Genomic DNA, 25,173 nt, shown 5'->3' with positions numbered 1-25,173 from the left:
TGGGTCCCACCGTCACCCGCCGACACCTGGAAACTGAGTGGAAAAACCGCCTCGCCCCAGACACCGCAGCCTCCTCCCTCCCTGGAGGGCTTTCCATCCATCAGGGAACATCGAGGATGCCTGGGAGGACTGGGCGCTGGGCCCACAGCTCACACCACCCCCTGCCCAGCCAGGCATGAATGACTTCAGGATACAGCCGTTAACAAAGGAAGATATGAAGTGAGCCTGATTTTCCCAGCTGCCTAAGAGGGGAAAGGAAGCTGGGCTCGGTGAATCATACAATGGCATCAAAACAATTCAAGGAACTGTCCAAAGGAAGTGACCAGAATAGCCCGGTAGATCGCTGCGGGCTGGGGGGAGCCAAGAAAATGGAAGCAAGTAACCATGTGGTGCATGGAGAGGGCCAGTGCAACAAGACGAGAAAGTTTCCCCATAGTGGGGGAAGCCGCCCCTTAGAAACAGTTACTGGAATGAGATCTGCCGACTCCCAGGAGCGAGAGGCAGGGAGGGGAGGGCAGAGGTGGAAGCTGTGATGCTGGAGGCCGGCCGCCCAAGCTCCGTGTCTATCTCTCCCCACCCAGAGCTCCGTGGGTCACATGGGGGACATGCCCAGGGTTACGATGGGACCAGTCCCAGTAAAGAAATCAGCCAGTGTCACAAACCATGTGTCCCCTCCCTGCTGCCGGAGACAAAGTTCCCTCATGTACCAGCACACCACCTCCTGGAGAGGCCGGTAAGGGACCCAGCCAGGCAGGTGGGGGGACTCCAGTGGGTTTAGGCTCGATGCTGACACAGGGAAAGAGGAGCCTGTGGCCCGGGCTGCGTGGCCCCCTGGGGGAGAGGACCGTGTTTGCAGAGAAATTTGAAAAGAGATGCTAACTAACTCCTGAGGTCTTTTCTCCTTCTGTCTGCTCTGAGGGAGTCAATTCGGAAAATCTCTCTCAAGGAGAAGGAGGTTTAAAGTTTTCAAGACCCAGCTAACTAAACACGGAGCCCAGGAGAGGATAAACAGTCGTCTGCTATCATACTCATTATCCTTGGCTTCAAAGGGCTCCGATGTGTTTACAAAAAGAACACGAGAGTTCTCTATGTTTATTTTAAAGTATGGACTTTACTAAACAGGCTTTAAAAAAAAAAAACCCAAATAACACACAGGGGGAAACAACCTTCTTTCTTTGTTTTATGCATCAGTCAAAACATAACACTCCCCTTGGCTTTGGCTTAAATGAGTTCGGTTTCTTCACAAAAGTTCACCGTTTATAAAATACATACACTTTATTGACTTTGATCTCCCCACTGGCGCAGCTTGAGGCTGGTTCAAAGTTCTATAGAGTTAAACACAACCACATGTCACGGGGCAGCTCACAGGCACCGTTTCCAGCATCGGCAAAGGCAACATCAGGACTGGAAACAGTTGAGGGGTGGGCGAGGCCAAGGCTAAGGGTGCGCCCTTCACCCTGAGGAGACCTCAGCCACATGCTCTCTCCTCCTGGCTCGCTCCCGCTCCGTCAGAACTTGCGCCTGGAGACGGAGCTGGGCAGACATGGCCGAGGACCACACGGCCTCTCGGAGGCCAGGCGAAGGCCCGCTGGGCAGCTCACGTCCGCGTCAGTCCTTCCAATCTCCCCTGACGTGGGATGTTCTGATGAGTATGCAAACCTTGGAAGATGAAAATAAATCCATAAAGAAAAACACACACCCCGTAGTTACAAGGAGTCAGAAGTAGAGGCATTTTAAATCTGTGGGTGTGCAGGTAGGTAGGTGGCTAGATGATAGAGCTAGATAGACAGGCAGACAGACAGAAGTGAATTCATAGCTAAGTCTGATTCCGTTCTCCCTGCAAGAAAATTCTCTTTTCTGCATCTTTTTTGGTAGGTGCTGGAGCTGCCTATCGGCAGCCCATGTCCCCTTCTTCCACACAGGCAGAGCCCTGGTTAAATTCCAGCGTCTGCCTCTCCCCCTTCAGACTCAGGGTTAAACCCGGTTGCACGAACCCCATCATGGTGACGCCACTCCCCTTCCTGGGGACTCTGGATTGCTGTTAGGTGACGGAGAAATTCTAGCCCCTGAGGTATGATGGATGGTTAGCTTGGACACTGTTGGCAAAGGCTTTTCTTCAGGAAATAAAGAGATGTAAGGAAAGAAGCCTCCTTTTTCTGGCCCCGGGGTGTCTGAGGCTGCTGTAGTCTGTCTTAAAACCATAAGGGCCACTAACTGAAAATGGCAGAGCAGGACGATGGAGAGAGCCGAAGTCTCTGATGACGTTGTTAAACCACTGAATTAATCAACTGCCAAATTGACCCATTCTGGACATCCCGTTGTAAACAAAACAAATTCCCTTAGTATTTGAGTAATTTTTGGGTAATGATAAATTAGAACATAATTGACATACCCTATAACCTACCAACTGAAAGTTCACCATTCAATGGTCTCTAGTATATTCACAGAGCTGTGCAACCATTGCCATAAATCATGGTTAGAACATTTTCACCATCTCCAAAAGAAACCCTCACATACCTTTTAGCTATCGCTTCCCCAGTCCTCCCATGCATCCCAGCAGTAAGCAACCATTAATTTCTGTCTTTATGGAATCGCCTCTTGTGGACATTTCAAATGAATGGAATCGTACGATCAATTGGTCTTTTGTGACAGGCTTCTTTCACTTAGCATAATGTTTTCAGCCTTCATCCATATGGCAACAGATATAAGGACTCCATTCCTTCCCATGGCTGAATCATATTCTGTCATATGGACACAGCACCATTAATCATTTGACGGATATGTTGGTGGTTTACGCCTTTTGACTATTATGGATGGTACTGCTATGAACGTTTGTGTAGAAGCTTTCGTATGGTCATATTTTTTCATTTCTTTTCCTTATGTATCTAGGAATGGAGTGCCGGGTTACTTAAGTAATTAGAAGTTGGCTTATCTGCTACTTATAGCAAAACCATCCTAACTGATATACTTTAAAGTAAATAACACAAAGAGAGACCCCTTGGTTTCCACACACACTCAGGCTGCCAGTCTTTGGCCGTTCTCCCCTCGATGTTACCGGGAAGAGGATGCCAAGTTCAGGACTGCTGGGATATTTGCATCTGATTTATCTTCTTGAAAAGTCATTTATTTTGTCTGATTTTTGCATATCGCCCACTCCAGAGGCTCCAAACTTTCAGAACACTATAGTGGGCCCCATTCAATCTCTTGATCAGGGTAACCCTCCCATAGCAACCTGCCAGGTCACATTTTGCTGGGTTCCTTTGAGTATAAGAAACTTCGGCAGCTTCAAGAATGTTTTCTAAAGTACCAATGGTTCCAAAAGGGGTCATTCCTTGTGCCATTCTCCATAAACTTTCATATGTTTTTTACATTTAAAAGAAGAAAGTACAGGGGCGCCTGGGTGGCTCATTCGATTAAGTGTCCAACTCTTTATTTCAGCTCAGGTCATGATCTCATGGTCATGAGATCAAGCCCCACATCGGGCTCAGCACGGAGCATGAGATTCTCTTTCTCTCCTTCTCTCTCTGCCCATCCCCCCCATTCTCTCTCTCTCTCTCTCTCTTTCTCTCTCTCTCTCTTTCAATAAATAAACTTAAAAAAAAAGTGCAGATTTGGAAGGGAGGAGATATTAAGATTCTGGAGGTCAAGGATGAAGGGACAGGAACAAAGAAAAAGGAGACAAGAGGCAAAGGTAAGTTTTGCCATTTTAGAGTTCTGCTGAGGGGCGCCTGGGTGGCTCAGTTGGTTAAGCATCTGACTTTGGCTCAGGTCATGATCTCGCAGTTCGTGGGTTCGAGCCCCGCGTCAGGCTCTGTGCTGACTTCTCAGAGCCTGTAGCCTGCTTCAGATTCTCTGTCTCCCTCTCTCTCTGCCCCACCGCCACTTGTATTCTATCTCTGTCTCTCAAAATAAATGAATAAATGTTAAAAAAAAAAAAGTTAGAATTCTGCTGGAAGCTCTCTGACCTCACTCAGGAATTCTTCATGAAAATCATCTTTCTTGCCTTTCTTGCTAATTAATTAGGACATGCAGGGAGCCCGGGTGGCACAATTGGTTATGCTTCTGCTTTGGCTCAGGTCACAATCTCAGTTTGTGAGTTCAAGCTCCGCATCAGGTGAGCTCAAGTCCTTCTTCAGGTGAGCCCTGCTTCTCTCTCTCTCTCTCTCTCTCTCTCTCTCTCTCTATCTCTCCCTTGTGAGATCCTCTCTATCTGCCCCTTGCTCATTGCATCTCAAAAAAATTTATATCAAAAGAATTATAATAATAATTAGTATACATTAGGTGGATAGACAGATAGAAAGATAGATAGATGATAGATAGATAGATAGATAGATAGAGATAGCCATGACTGGTATAGCAGTGTAGAGAGTTGTAAGTGTAAAATCCAATTAGAAAAACAGAAGCCATATTAGATATACCAACAGAGAGGATCTAACAATACAGGGAATTGGTTACACAGGTGTTGGAAGGCTGAAAGAACAAAATGGAGATACTAGAACAACCCAGAAATTAATAACTGCAGAAGCAGTCTGGGGGAATAAAGTGGAAGAGGTGATGTTACCAAACTATGGGCTGGGATGAGGGTCCTCGCAGGTTGCGGCATGAACCTCTGGAGGGAAGTCCCACCCTGCTCATATCCAGACATGTGGGAGTCAGATCTACGGGACGTCCCTTCCCCCTCCTCTTCCACCTTCCAAATCCCCTCTAGGGCTTACCGTTAACAGCTCTAACAGGAAGCTGGCAAGGGAGATTGGGAAATACAGTTTGCAGAGTCTCAGCCCCAAAGTCACAGAGCAGAATATAGAAGAGTGGTCTCAGGCTCACAGACAAAAGAGGGAATGAAACACTCCTGTGCCAGCAACACCCGTACACAATCTTCTACCCTTACTTGAGATAACAACTTGCTTCTGCTGTATAAAATGTATCAGTCTTTCCTACAAATGAAGACACTCTCACCCTCTCCCCAGAAACATTACATGGTCCCAACTGTCCTCTACCCATCTCAGATTCTGGTGAACTCCTTTTCTACTTCACTCATAATATCACCTGCCCTTCCGTGACCCAGAGGCAAAATTAGAAAGCTAACCATCGACAGCAAGACTTCTAAAAAATGACTCAACAACAAGTAAACAGGACAAAGCGTAGCTGCTACAGTCTTCATTTCCGTATGAGACACACGGCCATTGTTGATTTCTAGAACTTCCCTCCTCCATTTCTCATTCTACAGGCCGCCTCCCCATAGCCAGTCAGTGGCTCAGTTGGTCAGCCTCTCTACTTTGTTTCTTTTACTTTCATTTCTAAGGGACTGAGTCTTCTACAATCCTACTGTTCTTAGGTTACTAGCGTTTTCCTTCAGTGATTGTTACAGGACTTAATGCTGCCCCCAGAGAATCCTCCAGGCTCCAGACATAGTCCTTCCTGCCCCTGGAGTGTAGCAGCAACCTCATTTTCTGCCTGGTAATCAGGATCAATTGTCCCAGCCAGTGGGCAAACACTTCTCTGCCTATTAGTTCAGTGGCATGAAAGCCCAAAAGGTCAAGGTGAAAGTCTCAACTTTCAATTCAGTGAAATCATTGTGTCCCTGGTGGAAGCATGCATCTGTCATTAACTTAGAACTTGGGACCCAAAGTTGCTGACATGGGAAGGAAAATTTCTCCAGTGGGTTGGCTAGTGAAAGGAGCCAGACCTATCTTCAACCCTTGGTTTCTAGACCCTTATACTCTGGTTACGGGGGGAACAGCACCATATATCAATGACCACACGCTGTAGAATAGTGTCCCTATATCTCAGGTGTTGTCTCTTAACTTGCATTGTAACTGCCTCATCCAAGGGCTATTCCAATGTTCTATGAAGCCAGATGCTTCTGGGTGATGGGGCACATGATAAGCCCAGTGAATTCCATAGGCATAAACCTACTGCTGCATTTCTTTGGCTATAAATGAGTGCTTGGCCAGAAGCAACGTTGTGAGGGACAACATGACAGAGAATAACATATTCCATAAGTCCGTGGATGAAGATGTTGCCAAAGTATTACAGGTGAAAGACAACCCCCATCTAGAATAAGAGCTTATAGTAGTAATTGGTTCTCTGCCCTTAAAAGACTAGAAGGGATCCAGTGTAATCACCATGCCTGCAGGTGACCTTCTGGAATTATGTCATATCAGGGGCTCAGAATATACTTCTGCGGTTAGCAGATTCGCTGCGCAGCAGTGGCAACAGAATGATAAATGTTGGAGAGGAAAAGTCCATTTTGTGACTCCCATACCTGCCAACATGGCCACTTGAAACATGGACCCATTGACTAAGCACCATTGTGTTTGAGGGTGTCATCTTACTCATCTGATTATTGAGAGCCTCTTGTAAAAGCCACTCAGTTTGCATTCACATAGGACAGAAATATCCTCCCACTTTTGCTCATTCTAAGACATCCACCACCTTCTCATCTACCACTCTTCTCATTTCTTGGGGGTTCATCACTCAAGAGCATGTCAAGATATCATCTCCAAAGTGAAAGACAAGAGGTCGCACTTTGCACCTCCTATGAGTGGAAGTACCTTTAGATTCTAGAGCCAATATACACCCCACATACTGTGTGCTGTTCTACCAAGAAATAGAGCTGAGAGTTTAAAGACGTGACCTTATCATTTTCTCTCTGCAAATTCTCCAGTGTAGTCAGAAGGAGCCATCCAGTTTCTCAAAACCTTGCCTTCAATGGCCACTTTGCTGCAAGCAAGCACAGGTAATATTACTCATGATGCCACTGCACGTACATGAATTTCCAGTACCCAGTGTTTTGTTGGCAAGGGGCTCAGCATTGCTTTCAAGGCCAAAGACGGGGACAAATCAGCCCCAAATTCCTATTTTGAGGGTCTGTTTCCTGGGACTCCCTCCCTTCAGTACTCTAAATGCAGTATCAGTCAGGTTCTAGTCAGGAAAAGAAAAAGCACATTAGGTGTTTCGATGCACAACAAATGGGCATTGGAAGGGTGAAAGAAAAATACATGGATGCTAAAGTGACCCAGAGATCATGCACAGCAGAACTACCATGCAAGGCTGGCAGGAGAAAGGGAAGAGGTATTGTTATCAGGCCCCAGGTATAGGAGGAGGGACTCACCCAAACCTCTGGGGTGGGGGTTGTCTCTGTGCAGCTGGTGCTCTGGAGAGGAGATCTTGAAGGGAAAGCCTCGCGCTGCTGGTGCCTTTACCTCTGATAGGGTATCGAGGCTGACCACCAGATCTGGAGGTGGGGCTTCTGTCTGGGAGGTGCTTATATCCACAGTTTGGATCTCCCTATGGAGGCACAACCCAATGGGTACGCGATCACTGCTACAGCTGGAAATGTGCTCGGTAGATGCTCAAAAGTTCCCAGTGGCCTGGCCCAGGGCGTGAGAGAGGACCTCCCAGCTGGCAGTCTAGCTGTCGCTGGCACCTGTGAAGAGCCATGAGATGGCCAAGAAGTGGGCAGCGGGAGCCTTCTTTCTGCTGCTGTAACAGCAACAGCGATGGGAACTGGAGACCAAGAAGGGAGCCCGTTTCACCCTCCTCCCACTTGCCAATCTCCCCGAAATGCCCTCTGTTGGCAGTAACCCAACAAGAAGCCCTTTGGCAAGGGGGTCAGAGAAATGGAGTTTGGAGAGCTCCTGCGCAAGTTCAGAAGGGTGGGCTCAGAATTGAGAGACTGCAGGTTAATAACGAAGACAAGAGAACAGAGGATCTGGAGCCCAAAAAACCTGGGTTTGGTACTAGTTCTGAGGCTCATTGGTTGAATAGCTTTTGAGGCATTGCTTAACCTCCCTGTCTCTCAGTTTCCTTATTGAGAAAAGGTGGGTGGTATCACTGACTTTAGAAGGTAGTCAGAAAGAAAAGTGGAGTCAATATAGGTAGAATTACTTTGTAAACTCTTGTGCCATTTTAATGAGGTATTATTGTGAGAGTCAGTCTGCATTGTTGAAAAGTCACAAGAGGAAATTGTATCTACCTAGAATCTGACGTACCTGGCACAAGTTGCCTACGAGGAAAACTGTGAATGAAAGAAAAGTCCAGGGATGTGCAAATGGTAGGCAAGAGTCATACCAAAAGGTCAATCTAGGAAAAAAAAAACCCCAAAAAACAGTTTCAAGTGTCAGAGCCTGACTGAGACAGCTGGTGCTGGAGAAGCAGTTAATAGGTGCTTTGAGTTAAATGTCTGTGGCCCACGTCCATCCTGGGAACAAGAAGGGTTGATGGGATATCCAAGAGTCAAGGGGAGCCACAAGTAGGTGGAGCGGGGGGTTTCGGGGGACTTGCTGTTGAAGACAAAATCATTTTCTTTTTTTCCCTTTAAAAAAAAAGATATTTTTAAGTAATCTCTACATCCAGTGTGGGGCTTGAACTCACGACTCCGAGATCAAGAGTCACATGCTCTTCCAACTGAGCCAGCCAGGCACCCCAAGACAAAGGCATTTTCTTGGCTGTTGGGGACAGATCCTTTGTGGAGTCTGGTAGGGCTGAGCGATGGGAAACTGGAAGGCAGGACAATGACATAGCACCAAAAAGTGCTCTCCATCCCTGTTCATTACGGCCACCATGGATGAGTTTCTTTGGTGTTTTTACTGTTATCCCTCAGCGTATTTCCCTTTTAGGGCACACTGAGGACAGGCAGTCAGGCTGAATGTCTTCTTTTTTAAGTAGGATTGACATATAACATTATATTAATTTCAGGTGTACCACATAATAATTTAATATCTGTACATATTATGAAATGACCACCACAATAAGACAAGTAAACATCCATCGCCATTCATAATTACTAATTGTTTTTCTTGTGATGAGAACTTTTAAGATCTACTCTCTTAGCAACTTTCAAATATGCAATACAGCATTGTTAACTATAGCCTCCACACTGTACATCCTATCTCCAGGACTTATCTATTTTATAACTGGTAGTGTGTTCCTTGTGACCCCCTTCATTCATTTAGCCCACACTCTCTCTATGGAAACCATCAATCCATCCTCTACGGGCTTGTTTTTGCTTTTTGTTTATGTTGTTTGTTTTTTAGATTCCATGTATAAGTGAGATCATAGGGTATTTGTCTTTCCCTGTCTGATATTTCACTGAGTATGATGCCCTCAAGGTCTATTCATGTTGCTGCAAGTGGCAAGAGTTCCTTCATTTTATGGCTCAATAATATTCCATGGTGTGTGTGTGTGTGTGTGTGTGTGTGTGTGTGTGTGTATACCACACATTTCTTTATCCATTCATCCATCAGTGGATACTCAGGTTGCTGCCATACCTTGGCTCTTGTAAATAATGCTGCCATGAACATGGAGGTACATTTATCTTTCTATCATATCTATCCTTCTATCTATTGTGGTGATAGTTTTAATTTTTGAGGAACCTCCATACTGTTTTCCATGATGGCTACACCAATTTACATTCCCACCAAAGCTTCCCATTTTTCCCCACATCATCACCAACACTTTATATTTCTTGTCTTTTCTATAATAGCCATTCCAGCGGTGTGAGGTGATATCTCACTGTGGTTTTGATTTGCATTTCCCTGATGATCAGTGATGTTCAGCCCCTTGTCACGTGCCTGTTGGCCATCTGTATGTCATCTCTGGAAAAATGTCTATTCGGATCCTCTGCCCGTTTTTTAATTGGATTGTTTGGGGGTTTTGTTATTGATTTGTATGAGTTCCTTGTGTATTTTAGATATTAACCCCCTATGAGATACATGACTTGAGAATATTTTCTCCCATTTCATGCGTTGCTGCTCTTTTTGGTGAGATTGACTTTGCTTTGGAGCCTGGGAATTTACTGCCGTGTTCAGGAGAGAAGTATCAAGCACATTTTGTTGCTTTCGTATATACTGAGGACAGGAATGGTGGTGGGGTGCCATGTTAACCACTGAGTTACCTTTTTTTCTTTTTCTTTTTTACCCAAACGACATACTTCCCTGCACTATTCTACTTTGGGTAGAAAAAAAATAAAAAGACGTAACGCATTCATTTAAATGAGTGGCTCCTAACCGTTTGTAGAGATGGCTTTATAAGATTCAGATGAAGCTTTGTATTTTTCCCATATAATGAAGAAAAATGACTTGGCTGTATCCCTGGAAACAGGTGGTTAAGATGATGGTTAAGATGCAGGCTTTGGTGGGAGACTTGCAGAATTCAAATCCTGCCCCCCGCACCTCACTTATAAGTGTGGGTAGCCTCTCACTTTCTCCAAGCCAGTTTTCCTCACTTGTAAATGAGGAGAAAGGTACTTCTATCTTCACCATATAATTCTTGCTAGGATCAAGCAAGATGATACATATAAAGAGACTGGAATGGTGCCTGGTACATAGTGACCCTTATTTTATCATCATCCAGACAAATGGCTGTTTAAGAGCAACTCCTAATAGCTAGAAAGATTATTGGCAGTTTTTATGTAGTTGGAAGTTGGAAACGCTTGGATATTTCAAGGTTTAATGATATTTCTTAGGCAAATCCAAACTCCTTTATCTCATTATCCATCTGTTCCCTTTCTCCATGCTCCTTGGAGCTACTGTGGTTCATTTTCAAGGAAAATATCAGGGTCAGATGAAAGGAACTGCAGAAAGTTCAAGGATTTTTATTGGAACCGTTAGCATTCTGTGAAAGCTTCTCTCTTGGCTGTGTGTGTGTGTGTGTGTGTGTGTGTGTGTGTGGCAGTGGGGTGGGGGTGGGGGATTAAAGTGACACTGGTTTTGCAGAGTAATGTGGGGCTACTTTGGGGCTGAACAGAAACATGGCCCCCTTTTCTGGCTATGTGACTTTGATTTTAACGTCCAAATCTGCTCTCCCATTTCTGGGACTCACATTTGTAGAATACCTGCCCCACCTTCTGCTCAAAGATAGGCTGAGAATGCATGGAATGTCTGGAAAGCAAGGAATAGATTCCATCACCATCATCAGGGCTTTCACTAAGAGCCTCCCTCCTGTTTTTCCAGCTATCAGGCTGGATATCAGAGCCAGAGAAGCTGGGCAACTGGGAGAGGTTGTTCTGCTCTTGAAGTCACACTAGGAAAGGCGGACAAGATAGGTATATATGTCAGCGTTGGCAAAGAAGTTTTTTGCGACTCCCTTTCTAAAGGCTGTCGGGCTGCAACTGGCTCTCATTTCCATCCCTTCTGACCCCTGAACATCTTCGCTCCACCAGTTCTCTGCTCTTGTTCCTCTGCACAGTTATCTCTTTCCAGTGGCTGTGCCTCCTCCATAGGGGCCCATGAGCTCAGACATCCCCATCCTAAAATAAAGCCTTTCCTAAACTAGCTTCTACCCCCAGTGCCTGCCCATTCCTGTCCTTCATTTGTTTCCAAAGTTGTTACATGCTGTTGTGCATTTTTCCCCATGTCCTCTTGCTCTGCTCGTTGCTTTCCTTTCCTGACCCTTAATAATCATGTAGGAGCGGCCTCCAATTACCAAACCCACCGCACACTTTTCCATCCAGTCTCTTCAGCAGCATTTGGACACCCTACCTCCCTTCGTTTCTGCATCTGCACACTATCCTGGTTTCCTCAGGGAGATTTTTTGGTGTGTCTGTTATGGTCCAACTATTCTCCTCTTATTAGAATTGCATAGATGTAAATGACATTTTCCAAGTTCTCTTTCTGATCTTTTTCTCTTGCTACCTTCATTTGTCCCCTGGTGATGTCATACCCACTTTCCTGACTCCATCAGTTAAGAGTGATCTCCAATTTCCAAATCCACCTAGAACTCATCTCATGAGATCTAGGTCCCCGTTTCCAGCTGCCCACTTCGATGCTGTGTTTGGGTTGCCAAGTTCCGTACTTCCTGAACTGATCCATACCCCGGAGACAAGTTCCTCTGCTGGCCCCAGACCAAACCTGCCACTTCATTCTCCTTCATTTTCTACCTGTAATCAGGTGCCAGGAACAACTGAGAATTTCATCATCGTGCCTCCTGCTCTTTCTACTAGCACTGCATTGTCAGCAATATCTTAATGAGTCGCTTTCCCTCCAATATCTTTATCCACCTCTCCTGCGTGCCATTTCTTGATTGCCCTTCTTACATTGGTCTTACATGGGTCCTGTATATATCTGCTCATAAGTCTCATCATCAACGAAATCAGGGTTAGTTACCTTAAGGAAGCAATCAACAAAATGAAAAAGCAGCCTACAGAATGTGAGACAATATTTGCAAACCTGATATTTGCAAATCTGATAAAGGGTGAAAATCTAAAATATATAAATAGCTCCTACAACTCAATAGTAAAAACACAAATAACAATTTTAAAAATGGGCAAAGGTACTGAATGGACATTTCTCAGAAGAAGACACAAGTGGCCCACAGGTACATGAAAAGGTGCTCAGTGTCACTAATCATCAGAGCAATGCAAAGCAAAACCACCATGAGTTATCAACTCACACCCATTAAGATAGTTATCAAAAAAACACAAAAGATAATAAATTTTGGCAATGATCCATAGTATCACTTATATGTGGATTCTATAAAATTTGAACTTAGCAAAACAGAGAGTAGAATGGTGATCACCAGGTGCTGGGAGATGGGGGAAATGGAGAGATGATGGTCAAAGGGTACAAACATTCAGTTATGAGATGAAGAAGTTCTAGAGATCTGATGTACAGATTGCATTAACAATAACACATTGCATTAACTATACAGCTGGACATACACATATATTTATATAAACCATACAAAATTACATAAGCCATAATTACATTGCATCAACTATGCCTAGTTCGCATCCTTGAAGTTTGCTGAGAGAGTAGATCTTCAGTGTTCCGACCACAGACACATAAAATAGGTAACTACGCAAGGTGATGAATGTTAATTAACTTGATGGTAGTAATCATTACACGAGTAATACTCACATCAAAACATCCCATTGTACGCCTTAAAAATATACCTTTTTTTGTCAGTTATTCCTCAATAAAGCTGGCAAAAAAAAAAGAAGTAGTAAAACTCAAGCAAGTCTGTTTAAGTTATTGACTTTACCAAATAACTACCAAAGCAGACTTATAAAGTCTACTAAGTAATATACAATTTGAAGCCTGTTGGGATAGAAAATCATGACTGAAGAAAATCTGTCTCATTCATCACCATCCATCCTCAACATCTAAAACAGTGCTTGGCCCATTAGAGATATTCCGTGTTTAAAGACGTCCTATCACTTTTTCCTGGCCTCCTTTTTTCCTCTTTTTTTTAAATTTATTTATTTATTTTGAGAAAGAGAGAGTGCAAGCAGGGGAGGGGCAGACGGAGAAGGAGAAAAAGGACCCAAGGCTTCATGCTGCTAGTGCAGAGCCCAATGTGGGACTTGAACCCATGAACCATGAGATCATGACCTGAGCCGAAATCAAGAGTCCTACACTTAACTGAATGGGTCACCCAGGTGCCCCATGGCCTCCTTTTTTTCTAACTGGTTTCTGCTATCCTTCACTGTATGATCCTATTGTCTGCATTGGGAATCCCCTTCCTTAAATCTACTTTGTTTAGAGACTCATTCATGAGTTCTATCCCAGGAGAAATTGTCCTTGACACCTGTAATAAGGAAATATACTAGAAGTGGGGGGGACATGGCTGAACCTATGGTTTTGTAGGCAAAAGAGATGATAATAACTTTATTTCAGATGACAGGCCTGTACATCCAGAGAATCAAAGAGATGCTGGTGTTAGAATTAATAAAAGAATTTTGTAAGATAGCCAGAAACAAAGTTTACAAAAGTAATACCTTTTCTTTATGCAAACAGTAAAAACTGGGAAGTCAAAAAAATTTTAAATACCATTTATATGTACAACAGGACTGTAATATCTTTAGAAATAAATTTAACAAAAAGGGTCAGCATGCTTATAAATATGACTGTCAAATATTACAGAAGAACATAAAACAAAATGTGAATAAATAGAACCTAATTATTTTATAAAATAGATTAAGTTTATACATTTTGACCACCCCTCCCCCTTCATCCATTTTGTCCACCCCCCAACACCTGCCTCTGGCAAGCACAAATCTGTTGTCCCTATCTATGAGCTCATTTTTTGAAGATTCTGCATACAATTGAGATCATATGACATTTGTCTTCTCTGTCTAATGACAATACTATTTTAGATTCTCCTTGAAAAAGATTCTACTGAATTGTTGAAATTCTGAAAAACATCACTGCAAGGGCTGGGCTAAAACAAAATCTTCAAATAAATCACTGAGTGCGATGGGCAGCCTCTAAAATGGCTCCTGAGCCTCATCTCTTGATGTTCACACCTTTGTATAACCCCTCCCTGTGAGTGTGAACTGGACCTTGGGTCTTGCTTCTAACAAAAAAGAATATGGCAAAAGTGATGGGTTGTTACTTTTGGCTATTAAAAAAATTCTGGTTTCTGTCTTATTCTCTGGTGTTTCTCTCTGTCTCTGTGTGTGTGTGTGTGTGTGTGTGTGTGTGTGTGTGTGTGTCTGTCTGTCTGTCTCTCTCTCTCTCTCTCTCTCTCTCTGTCTCTCTGTCTCTCTGTCTCTCTCTCTGCTTTTTCTTTGGATCAAACCAGTTGCCATGCTATGCATAGTCCTATGGAAAGGACTAAGGTCTCTGGTCAACAGTCAGTTATGCCCTGCTGCCTGCTGAGAGCAACATGAGTGAGCCTGGAAGCAGATATTCTTCCAGTCCAGCTTTGAGATAACCACAGCCCTTGCTTTCAATCTTGTGACAGACCACATTTGCTTTCTTTTATCCAGATACAAAATGTCACTATCTTAGGGACAGAGAGTCAGACACTCAGAGATTCATAACCACAGATTCAGCTATCCAGAAACTACCCAGACTCTTGACCCACTGATACTTGAGATAATACATGTTGTTTTATTTCTTTTTTAATTTTGTTAATGTTTACTTATTTTTGAAGGAGAGAGAGACAGAGAATGAGCAGGAGAGGGGCAGAGAGAGAGGGAGACACAGAACCCAAAACAGGCCCCAGGCTCTGAGCTGTTGGCACAGAGCCTGATGCGGGACTCGAACTCTCGAGCAGTGAGATCGTGACCTGAACCAAAGTCAGACACTTAACGGACGGACTCACCCAGGCACCCTGAGATAATACATGTTGTTTTAATGCACACTGTTTTGGGATTATTTGTTAGGCAGCAGTAGGTAACTAACACACTCAGTATTTGTGATACACAGCACTTGGCCAGAGTCTTAAACGGTGTTTGCTCTGTCTGAAACCTTTTTTGACCACACTTGAGTACTTGAGTACAAAAGGAAGATCAATGACTCTGGCCCAGAAAGAGGCAGGAAATCTTCCCTTGAGCCCCAACTCCGTGGCTGGTTGGCCAGGCATCTCTGGGCCAGCCACCTACAGTTTCCTCATCTTTTAAAAAGGCATAATAACTCCTGCCCTACTTCTCAGAATTATTGTTGCCAGCAGTTGAAATCATACATGTGGAAAAACTTCCAACAAGTAAAGGCACTGTATGAACAGGAATGCGCAGTTTTTAAAAGCCAAGGCTGGCTCTATTGTCTTCTTCTGTTCTGTTCCTTTAAATACATCCACCCCTTGTACAACCTAATGGGGCTGTCATATTCAGTTGAGAAATATGACTGATTGCAACTGAGTACCACCTGGCTTGGGTAAAAGCAATACTGAGATACTACTGAAATGTAGTGTGTTTTCAAAGAGTCCTTCTCTCCCCTAGGGAGTTGGCTATCAGACTACATCCTGGCATGTGGAGATGAGCACTTCCTCCCGTGAATTAGGGAGGGCCAAGGTGGAGGTCTTTCCTGGTGTTACTAGTACAACTGAAGCCTCTTCTCTGTTAAGTAGACAAAGCAAGTACCACATGACTTCCTGTATTCTATTCCCTGGGGTCTCGTCCTTGTAAGGAAATGCTGAAATGTGAGAGGAAACGTGTTTGCTTAAATAGAAATTATAATTAAGTCATAAAATAACAAAATATGTATGGGATTTAAAAAAAAAAACTAAAGAAAATTCCAACCAAATCTAAATATAACCATATGACTATCTGGCTAAGCTCAGTTAATTAACAAGAATTTACGACATGTGTCCAAAATGTTTTGGCATTGTTTTAGACACTTCTGCATTTTGTGAAATGCAGTAAACTTGTAATACTTTAGTGATCAAGAATGGAACAGGTTCCATTGGGAAAGGCTTCCAATAAATAGTTCGTAGTATATTTGCTTGTTTTTGCAAAAAGAAACATGAGAATGATGAACTTGAAACCAGTGAGTGGGTAGGAACAGGACTGGGAGGTAGGGAGGGAAGTGAGACTTCTTACAGTACACCTTGTGATATCCTTGATTTTTGAACCATATAAATGTTTTATATATTCAAAACACAGAATTAAATCAAAATTGCTTTTTAAAAAACCCTTACGTTGAAGGCCAATAGGAGCAAATAACTTAAATATATCAAATTGATAAAATAACCAAAGAGTTATTTCAAGTAACTGTTGATTTCAAGAGACTTCTTGATTCTGAGTAACTCAAATCACTTTTATCTCTGACAACTGTAATGGGACATATTCTAATGCCAAAATGAATAGCAAAGAAACCCAAAGATTTACTTACTAGGTTTGTTGAGGAGAGTAATACTAGTATTGGTGATGGTTAATTTGATGTCTCAACTTGACTGGGCCACAGGGTGCCCAAACATTCTGGATATGGCTGTGAGGGTGTTTCAAATGAGATTAACATCTGAATTGATGGACTAAGGAAGGCCGATTGCCTTCCCCAGTGTGAATAAACCTCTTCCAATCCACTGAGGGCCTGAATAGAACAAAAAGACAGTACACACACACACACACACACACACACACACTATTGGTTCTGTTTCTCTGGAGAGCCCTGACCATTAAAGTACTATATACTTTTTTTTTTTTTGAGAGAGAGAGAAAGAGAGGGCCCAGGTGAGTGAGGGCAGAGAGAGACAATCTGAGAGAGAGAATCCCATGAGGGGCAGAGGGAGAGAGACAGAGAGACAGAGAGACAGAGACAGAGACAGAGAGAGACAGAGAGAGAAGCAGGGCTCACCCGATGATGCAGGACTCGAACTCACAAACTGTGAGATCATGACCTGAACTGAAGTTAGATGCTTAACCAACTGAACCGCCCAGCCACCCCTACAGTATTATAATTCTAAGATGATTCTATTTTTATTTTGGATAAAGCAAATAATTAAATATATTAATCTTCTGAGGAACAAGCATTTTTTCTGTTAGAAAATAGAAAATAAAATAAAGTAAGGAAAAGCCTTATAGTATAACATTTATATAGGAAATATCATTAATATTCATGATTATTTTGAAAATATATCTCCCAGTTTTGTTCAATGAAATGGCTAGTAGCCATGAGCACACGTAGCACCCAGATTTTGGTTTCTAAATGCCATTCTGATGAGACCAGAAGAAACCAGCGCCCCCTGGAGAAGCCTTTGATTTCAGGTCTGGGTCAGAGAAAGCACATGATGAGCCTGGGACACCTTGTGCCAGAAAACAAAGCGGTGTTCAAAGACTCATGAGATCACACTAAAAGGGTACAAGAAGCAGTTGAAGGAGCTGCTGCTAGTGAAATTTCAAAGAATCTGAGTATCAGAAAAATTAGATTATAAAAACTGAATTTATAAGTTTTGTGTGTGTGTGTGTGTGTGTGTGTGTGTGTATGAGAGAGAGAGAAATGGAGAGACAGAAATGGAGGGGGGGGGTTGATAAAGCTCTCCTTTTACAGGATGCCAGCTCATGGATATAGGAAAGATTATAGAATTTTAAAAATCATCATTTTGCGCCCCCCAATATGATAATTTATTCAGGCAGAAATCATCATGGATTCTCAAACTGTTGGGTAAAATATGGCTAGGAACAAGGTCTTTGCACAATCTCAAAGTATCAACACCACCTCTCTCCCCAATTATTTACCAATTTCAAAAAGAAATCTGTATCTGTACAGCAGAGAGATCTGGGTTCCAAGTTTTGCCCACAACCTGAGCCAAAAAATCAAACTTGTGTCACAAAAATGAGGACAATCTAACATCACAGCCTCTTGACATGATGAAATAACAAGTCTTCGACATCACCTATGTAATATTCTTCCCAAAATTATTTAACCTGAATATAATCATACATTTAGATTTTACACTGAAGGACAGAAAAAAAAAAAAAAAAACAGAAGTTACCACATAAGTAACGTCCTGAGGAGGCGATCATATCGATCTAGAAGGTAGGACATTATACAAGAATACTGGCCTGAACTCATCAAAAAATACAAGGGCATGGAAGACATAAAAGGAAGTGGATTGTTCTATCATAAAGAAACTTAAGGACAGTAACAGCCACGTGCAGAGTTTGAGCCTTATTAGGATCCCGAATCGAACAAAGGAATACAGACTATATATGAGATGTTCATTTTATTAGGTATGATAATGATATTATTAGTTACGTAGGAGAATACCTAAGGTGAACTTCTGTGACGGCTACAACCTACTTTCAAACAGTGCAGCAGAAAAAGCAGGTGTATGTACACACATACGCAGAGAAAACAAGAGCAGGGGCCAGGGGGAGAAAGCCAGACTGCAAGGGAGAGAGAACAAGCAAACGGGGGGCAGAACTGGTGAATCTAGGCCAAGAGTATATATGGGTTTATTTTACAGTTTTTTCCTTTTTTTTTGTTTTTTTGCATGTTTGAAAATTTTCAAAATAAGAACTTGGAGGTGGGGGGAGTATTGATGAAAATACCTTTGAAAAATCAAGTTAAATTGCTGCAGGAAAGAAAAATGATTGATCCGTGTTCTTAGATAAGAATAGTAACATCCCCCGCAGCTGGGGAGGGATGCCCGTCACTGTCACTGTCAAGGTTCACTCTGTGATTCTGAGCGCACCTCGTTAATTGAAAAGGGCAAACTTGATCTGTGTCCTCCCAAGCAGTCACTATAAAAGGAAGGAGGACTTTTCCAGGGCAGCCAAGGTTCCAGGGAGGCAAATCTTGCAGGATGAGAGGGCCTTTTTTTCAGAATAAAGAGCAGACAGGGAAATAGATCAGGGCTTACCTTGGAAAGAGGGAGCAGGGCATATGTCCACGCACAACCACGATAAGAAAGTGGCAACTGAAAGGGCGTGGGGGCAGAAAAGGTAAATATGTGGCTGCAGGAAGAAGAAATACGGGCTCTGAGATGAAGCTTGATATAATTCAGTGCATAATCGTGATGTTTTTCAGTTTCTGGGAGAGGGCTTTGGCTATTGTTGATGATGGAAGATTTTCTATATCTTCTCAGTGTGTTTTGATTCTCTCGTCTGTCTCTAACCTCACCATCCCGCTAATACTTGATTATCTTCAAAACCTCTGTTCCCCCTCTTCCTCCTCCCGGTGCACTCAAAAGAAATACTTGGTTGCTATTTTCCCCAATGCTCACTCAGGTTTTCAGGCCCAGCCTCTCCCAGAGGAGCCTCTTCTGTTACTGGGGATTTTAAAGAACCTCATGTAACCCTTAGAGCTTCCCAACTAGGCGCAAAGAATCATGGTTTTGCAGCATGAACTGTAATCAATTGTTTTTCAAGTTCTTTGCTAGATTGACTGTTTTGAATTTGCTATAGGAAAAAGCCTTATATCTGTGAAAGGGTGAGGTCGAAGCTAGCAGCTCTAACATATATACAGATACAGCATTCACCTTTTGGGCAGTAGATCCTGCATTTGTATTCCTGTGCTCAGCTGTGCAATGAAGGGTAGATTAGACTGGCTGATACTGGTTGAAAATCCCTTCAGAGAGGAAAATGGGTCAGAAGCAAAACATCTGGCCAGGGTATCCTGACACTTCATTTTTTCCCATGAAACCAGTTGCACATTTCCTTGAAAAATCAGATTATAGGGGCACCTGGATGGCTCGGTCAGTTAAGCATCCGACTCTTGGTTTCAGCTCAGGTCATCATCTCACAGTTCGTAGGATTGAACCCCTCATCGGGCTCTGTGCTGGTAGTGTAGAGCCTGCTTGGGATTCTCTCTCTCTCCCTCTCTCTCTGCTCCTTCCCTGCTTGCTCTCTCTCTCTCTCTCTCTCTCTCTCTCTCTCTCTCTCAAAATAAATAAACTTAAAAAAAATAATTTGCTAGAAAAAAAAATCAGATTAAAATGTAGTGAGCTTGAGCATGAGATAGTTCTTGTATAACCCAACAAGTACCTATTTCCCTAAAAGTTTCAAGTGCCCAGTGGGTACTCAATATAATGCACATTTCACACAACCGAAAAGACCTCACACACCATTTCGTCCTGGGGCCATGGCTTTGTACTTATTGAATGGTATCACAAGTTGGCTAAATCTACTTTGCTTTTCACACTGACTGCTAAGGTTCAAAGTCAAATTTGAAACCTACCTCTACCTCTACTAGTGTGATGAAAAGCTTGTATTCTGCATGTGGGGCACCAGTTTTGCACCCTCATGACTTGTTACTTTACATGGGTTGTAGTTCTGTAAGTTGTCTTGAAACCTTCTTAGAATGAGGAAGTATATTGGGGATGAAGGGAGCACTGGCTGAGTCTAAAACATAGCAGAGGCTCCTCAGGCTCCAGGATGATCTCAATTTGTAGTGGACCCCACGATGTCTTTCTAATAATCAAAGGTAATTTGCCAGAGACCGCCAGGCCTGAACCCAGATTCAGTATTGGTCTCTAAGAACAGCAAATGCCTGGAGAGCGGCTCTCAGATTGGCGACACCAATAAATGAAGCCACCATTCTGGCTTTTCTAATGCACACAAACTGCATCAAGGAACAATGCAGTGTTGCAACACATACCCCACCAAACATATACCTGTGTGTCTTTTTGTGATGTGCAAACTGTGCTTAGGAACCTGAGAGACATAGGAACTAATTGTGCTGAACACTTGATATGTATTAGCCACACACTTTCTGTAACAGCTCGGTAATAGCACATGATTACTCCGTTCTTACACACAAAAAAACTGAGGCTCATAAAACAGGTCATTAAGCTGCAAGAAATGGCAAACCATGAGTTCCAACCCTGGTTGGTCTGATCTGATTCAAAGTCTTGGCTTACTGTAGGGCCTATTGCCTGCCCCTTCCTCTGTTTCCCCAAATGCCATGTGCAAAAATGCCACTTCCCCTTTGATCCTTGATGAGGCTGCTATATGAAGCCTATGAAGCATCTCAAATCCTTCAGAGGAAAAGAATGTTAAAAACATAAAGCCATGTGGCATGAGGCCAAAGAACCAAAGGATGACCACCTGGTTTGATCTGGGATCCCATGAGAACTGGGGAATGAATGTTAAAGAACAGATCTTTATCTCTGGCACCCATGGGTGTCATAAAAATTTGTGGAAACGCTAGATAAATCCCAGGTTTTTGTAACCACAGCATTTAAGTGCTACAGTGGGGCCCGCCGTTGTGGTGGTTACAGTGCTAACGCCAGTGTCCATAAAGGAGCTCTGAGCACAGGCGGGAGTGGGGCATGGAAAGCCCTCTCCTCCTATCCTAGGATCCACAGTTCCAAGCACAGCACACTGTGAGCACTGCACTGACCAGTGAATGTAACCCTTGGAGCTCCTAGGGGAACCCTCAGTGAACTGCTTTAGAACTTATACCTTCCATTTCTCAGATCCCCCAGAGCAGTTCCAGGAGTTGTGTCCTAAAACCTTTATTGCCCCAAGGGGCGCCTGGGTGGCTCAGTCGGTTAAGCGTCTGACTTAAGCTCAGGTCATGATCTCACGGTGCGTGAGTCCAAACCCTGCGTCAGGCTCTGTGCTGACAGCTCAGAGCCTGGAGCCTGCTTTGGATTCTGTGTCTCCCTCTCTTTCTGTCCCTCCCCCATTTGTGCTCTCTCTCTCTCTCTCTCTCAAAAATAAGTAAACATTAAAAAAAAATTAAAACATTTACCACCCCTTCAAAGAGAATTTTTATGCTCCTCTTTTTCTAATAAAGCTCCAATTCTTCCCCCTTCTTTTGGATTCCTATTCCCCTTCTATACTGATATTATTAATGCTGGTCTCTTTTACTTCTTACCTATGCCGTGCTCTGTCTCCCCCGTCACCAAGCCTTTGCACAAGCTGTTTGCTCTGCCTGGAACACTGGGAATACCTGCCTGCCCCCAGGTCCTCTCCTTGGCTTTGACTTCCAGGCAGTTTTTCTAGTTTTAGTTAAGTCACTTCTGAGAAGGCCTTTTGACTTCCTTAGGGAGTTGGGCCTCTGCTATGGAGCTCTGCTATAGCTCTGTATGGTTCTTTAACTTACATGACTATATGATTATTTATTATCTGTCTCTTCCTTTAGACTCATAAGGGCAGGTACCACATCTTCACTGGTTGCTGCTTAAACTCTAAACAATGCTTGGCACAGAGCAGATGTTCAGTAAGTGTCTGATGAACAAATGAGTGAATCTCTCCTAAAGAAAGAAGACCTAACTCAGACTAATGCCATCCCAATGATAACAATAAAATATCCTCAGATTTATGCAGCTCTTCAGAGTTTAAAAAGTGTTTCCAACAGCTTTACGTGAACACATCTAATAATCTAGATCAAATGAGTCAATTCCTTTAAAGACACAATTTGTCAAAAGTAATACAAGAAGTAGACAATCTAACTAATCTAATCTAATCTAGATAGACAATCTAACTATCTATTAAAGATAGTGAGTCAGTAATTCATAACCTCCCAAAACAGAAAGCACCAGGCCCAGGTGGGTTCACTGCTGAATTCCACAAAACATGAGCAAGAAATAATACCAATTCTCTATAATCTCTTCAGAGGATAGAAATCGATGGGATGCTCCCTAACTCATTCTATGATATCAGCATTACTCTAATACCAAAACCAGACAAAGACATCATAAGAGAAAAAAAAATTAGAGACCAGTATCTCTCATGAACATAACAAACAAAATATTAGCAAATCAAGTCCACCAGTGTATAAGAGGAATTGTAACACACCATTACCAAGTGGGATTTATCCTAGCTATACAAGGCTGGTTCAACAATCAAAAATAAATTAACGTAATTCAGCACATCAACGGGATAAAAAAGAGAATTTTCATAATTGTATCACTACATGCAGAAAAATCATTTCAAAAAATTCAACGCCCATTTAAGATTTTAAAAAACTCTCAGTAAACTAGGAACGGGGGTAACTTCCTCAACTTGATAAAGACTATCTACAAAAAAACAATCCTTACATCATAATTAATGGTCATAAACAAGAAGAAGCTTTTTTGCTAAGATCAGGAATGAGGCAAGGATGTATTCCCTCACCACATTGTCGCAGTATCATAGTGGAAGTCCTAGCTAATGCGAGAAGACAAGAAAAGAAAATAAAAGGCATAAAGAAATAAATAGAAAGAATAGAAAGAAATAAAACTGTCTTTGTTTTCACATGACATTATCATTTATCAGAAAATGTAAAAGAATCAACAAAAAATTCTTGGAACTAAAAAGCGAATATAAGTTGCAGGATATAAATTTCATATAAAAATGTATTGCTTTCCTATACACCAGCAATGAACAAGTGGGATTTTTTATTAAAACACAATACCATTCACATTAGTACACACTCGAAAGTTTTTATACAAAATATGTCTGAGATTTATATGAGGAAAACTACAAAACTTTGCTAAAAAAATCAAAGAACAAGATAAATGGAGAGATATTCCATGTTCACGAATAGGAAGATTCAATATTGTTAAGATGGCAGTTCTTTTCAACTTGATCTACAAATTCAATGCAATCTCAATCAAAACCCCAGCAAGTTGTTTTGTGGATATCAAAAAACCAATCCTAAAGTTTATATAGAAGAGGAAAAGATGAGGAATAGCCAAAACAATACTGAAGGAAAAGAGGAAAGTTGGAAGACTAATACTGCACAAATTCACTACTTGCTATAAAGCTACAATAATCAATTTGGTGTGATATTGGCAAAAGAATAGCCAAATAAATTGGTGGAACAGAATAGAGAGCCCAGAAATAGGCCCACCTAAACACAGTCAAATGATCTTTGACAAAAGAACAAAGGCAGTACAAAATAGCAAACACAAATACTTTTTTTTTTCCCCAAAAAAATGGTGCTGGAACAACTGGACATTCACATGCAAAAAAAAGTGAATCTAAGCACAGACCTTACACCCTTCACAAAAATTAACTCAAAGTGGCTTATAAACCCCAATGTCAAATACAAAACTATAAAACTCCTAGAAGATAACATAGTAGAAACCCTAGATGAACTTGTTATGGCAATGACTGTTTTGATATAACACCAAAGGCACAATCCATGAAACAAAGAATTTATAAGCTGAACTTCATTAAAATTAAAAACTTCTGCTCTGCAAAAGACAATGTCAAGAAAATGAAAAGACAAGCTACAAAAGAGGAGAAATATTTGCCAGACACACATTCTGATAAGACACATTGGGACTGGTATCCAAAATATACAAAGAACTCTTAAAACTCAGCAATAAGAAAACAAACAACCCAATTAAAAATGGGCAAAAGATCTTAACAGACCCCTCATCAAATAACATATACAGATGGTAGACAAACATATGGAAAGATGCTCCACATCATATGTCATCAGGGAAATGTAAACTAAAATAACAATGAGAGGGGCGCCTGGGTGGCTCCGTCAGTTGAGCGTCCGACTTTGGCTCATGTCATGATCTCACAGCTCGTGAGTTCGAGCCCCGCGTCGGGCTCTGTGCTGACAGCTCAGAGCCTGGAGCCTGCTTCGGATTCTGTGTCTCCCTCTCTCTCTACCCCTTCCCCGCTCATGCTCTGTCTCTCTCTGTCTCTCAAAAATGAATAAACGTTAAAAAACAATAAAAAACAATAACAACGAGATACCACTACACACCTATTAGAATGGCCCAACAGCAAAACCACTGAGAACACTAAGTGTTGACAAGGATGCAGAACAACAAGAGCTCTCATTCACTGCTTGTAGAAATGAAACCTGGCACACTTGGGAAGGCATCATGGCAGTTTCTTACAAAGTTAAACATATTCTTACCATATGATCCAGCAATTATGCTCTTAGGAGCTGAAAACTTGTTTCCACATAAAAACCTTCACGTGGATGTTTATAGCAGTTTTATTCATAATTGCCCAAACCTGGAAGCAATCAAAATGTCCTTCAGTAGGTGAATGCATAAACGAATTGTGGTACATCCAGACAATGCAGCATTATTCAGCAGTAGAAAAAATTG

General features: G+C 42.4%; 1 pseudogene; it reads right to left on the bottom strand.

Annotated features, from left to right (window-relative positions):
- Nucleotides 1-592: 592 nt before the first annotated feature.
- The window catches only part of LOC125170532 (E3 UFM1-protein ligase 1-like), a 69,865-nt pseudogene continuing 45,284 nt past the window's right edge, over nt 593-25,173 (bottom strand).

Source organism: Prionailurus viverrinus, chromosome B4, assembly GCF_022837055.1.
Source record: "Prionailurus viverrinus isolate Anna chromosome B4, UM_Priviv_1.0, whole genome shotgun sequence".
Taxonomy (NCBI): domain Eukaryota; kingdom Metazoa; phylum Chordata; class Mammalia; order Carnivora; family Felidae; genus Prionailurus; species Prionailurus viverrinus.
Note: the sequence above shows the minus strand (reverse complement) of the source record. Positions and strands in the feature narration are given on the sequence as shown.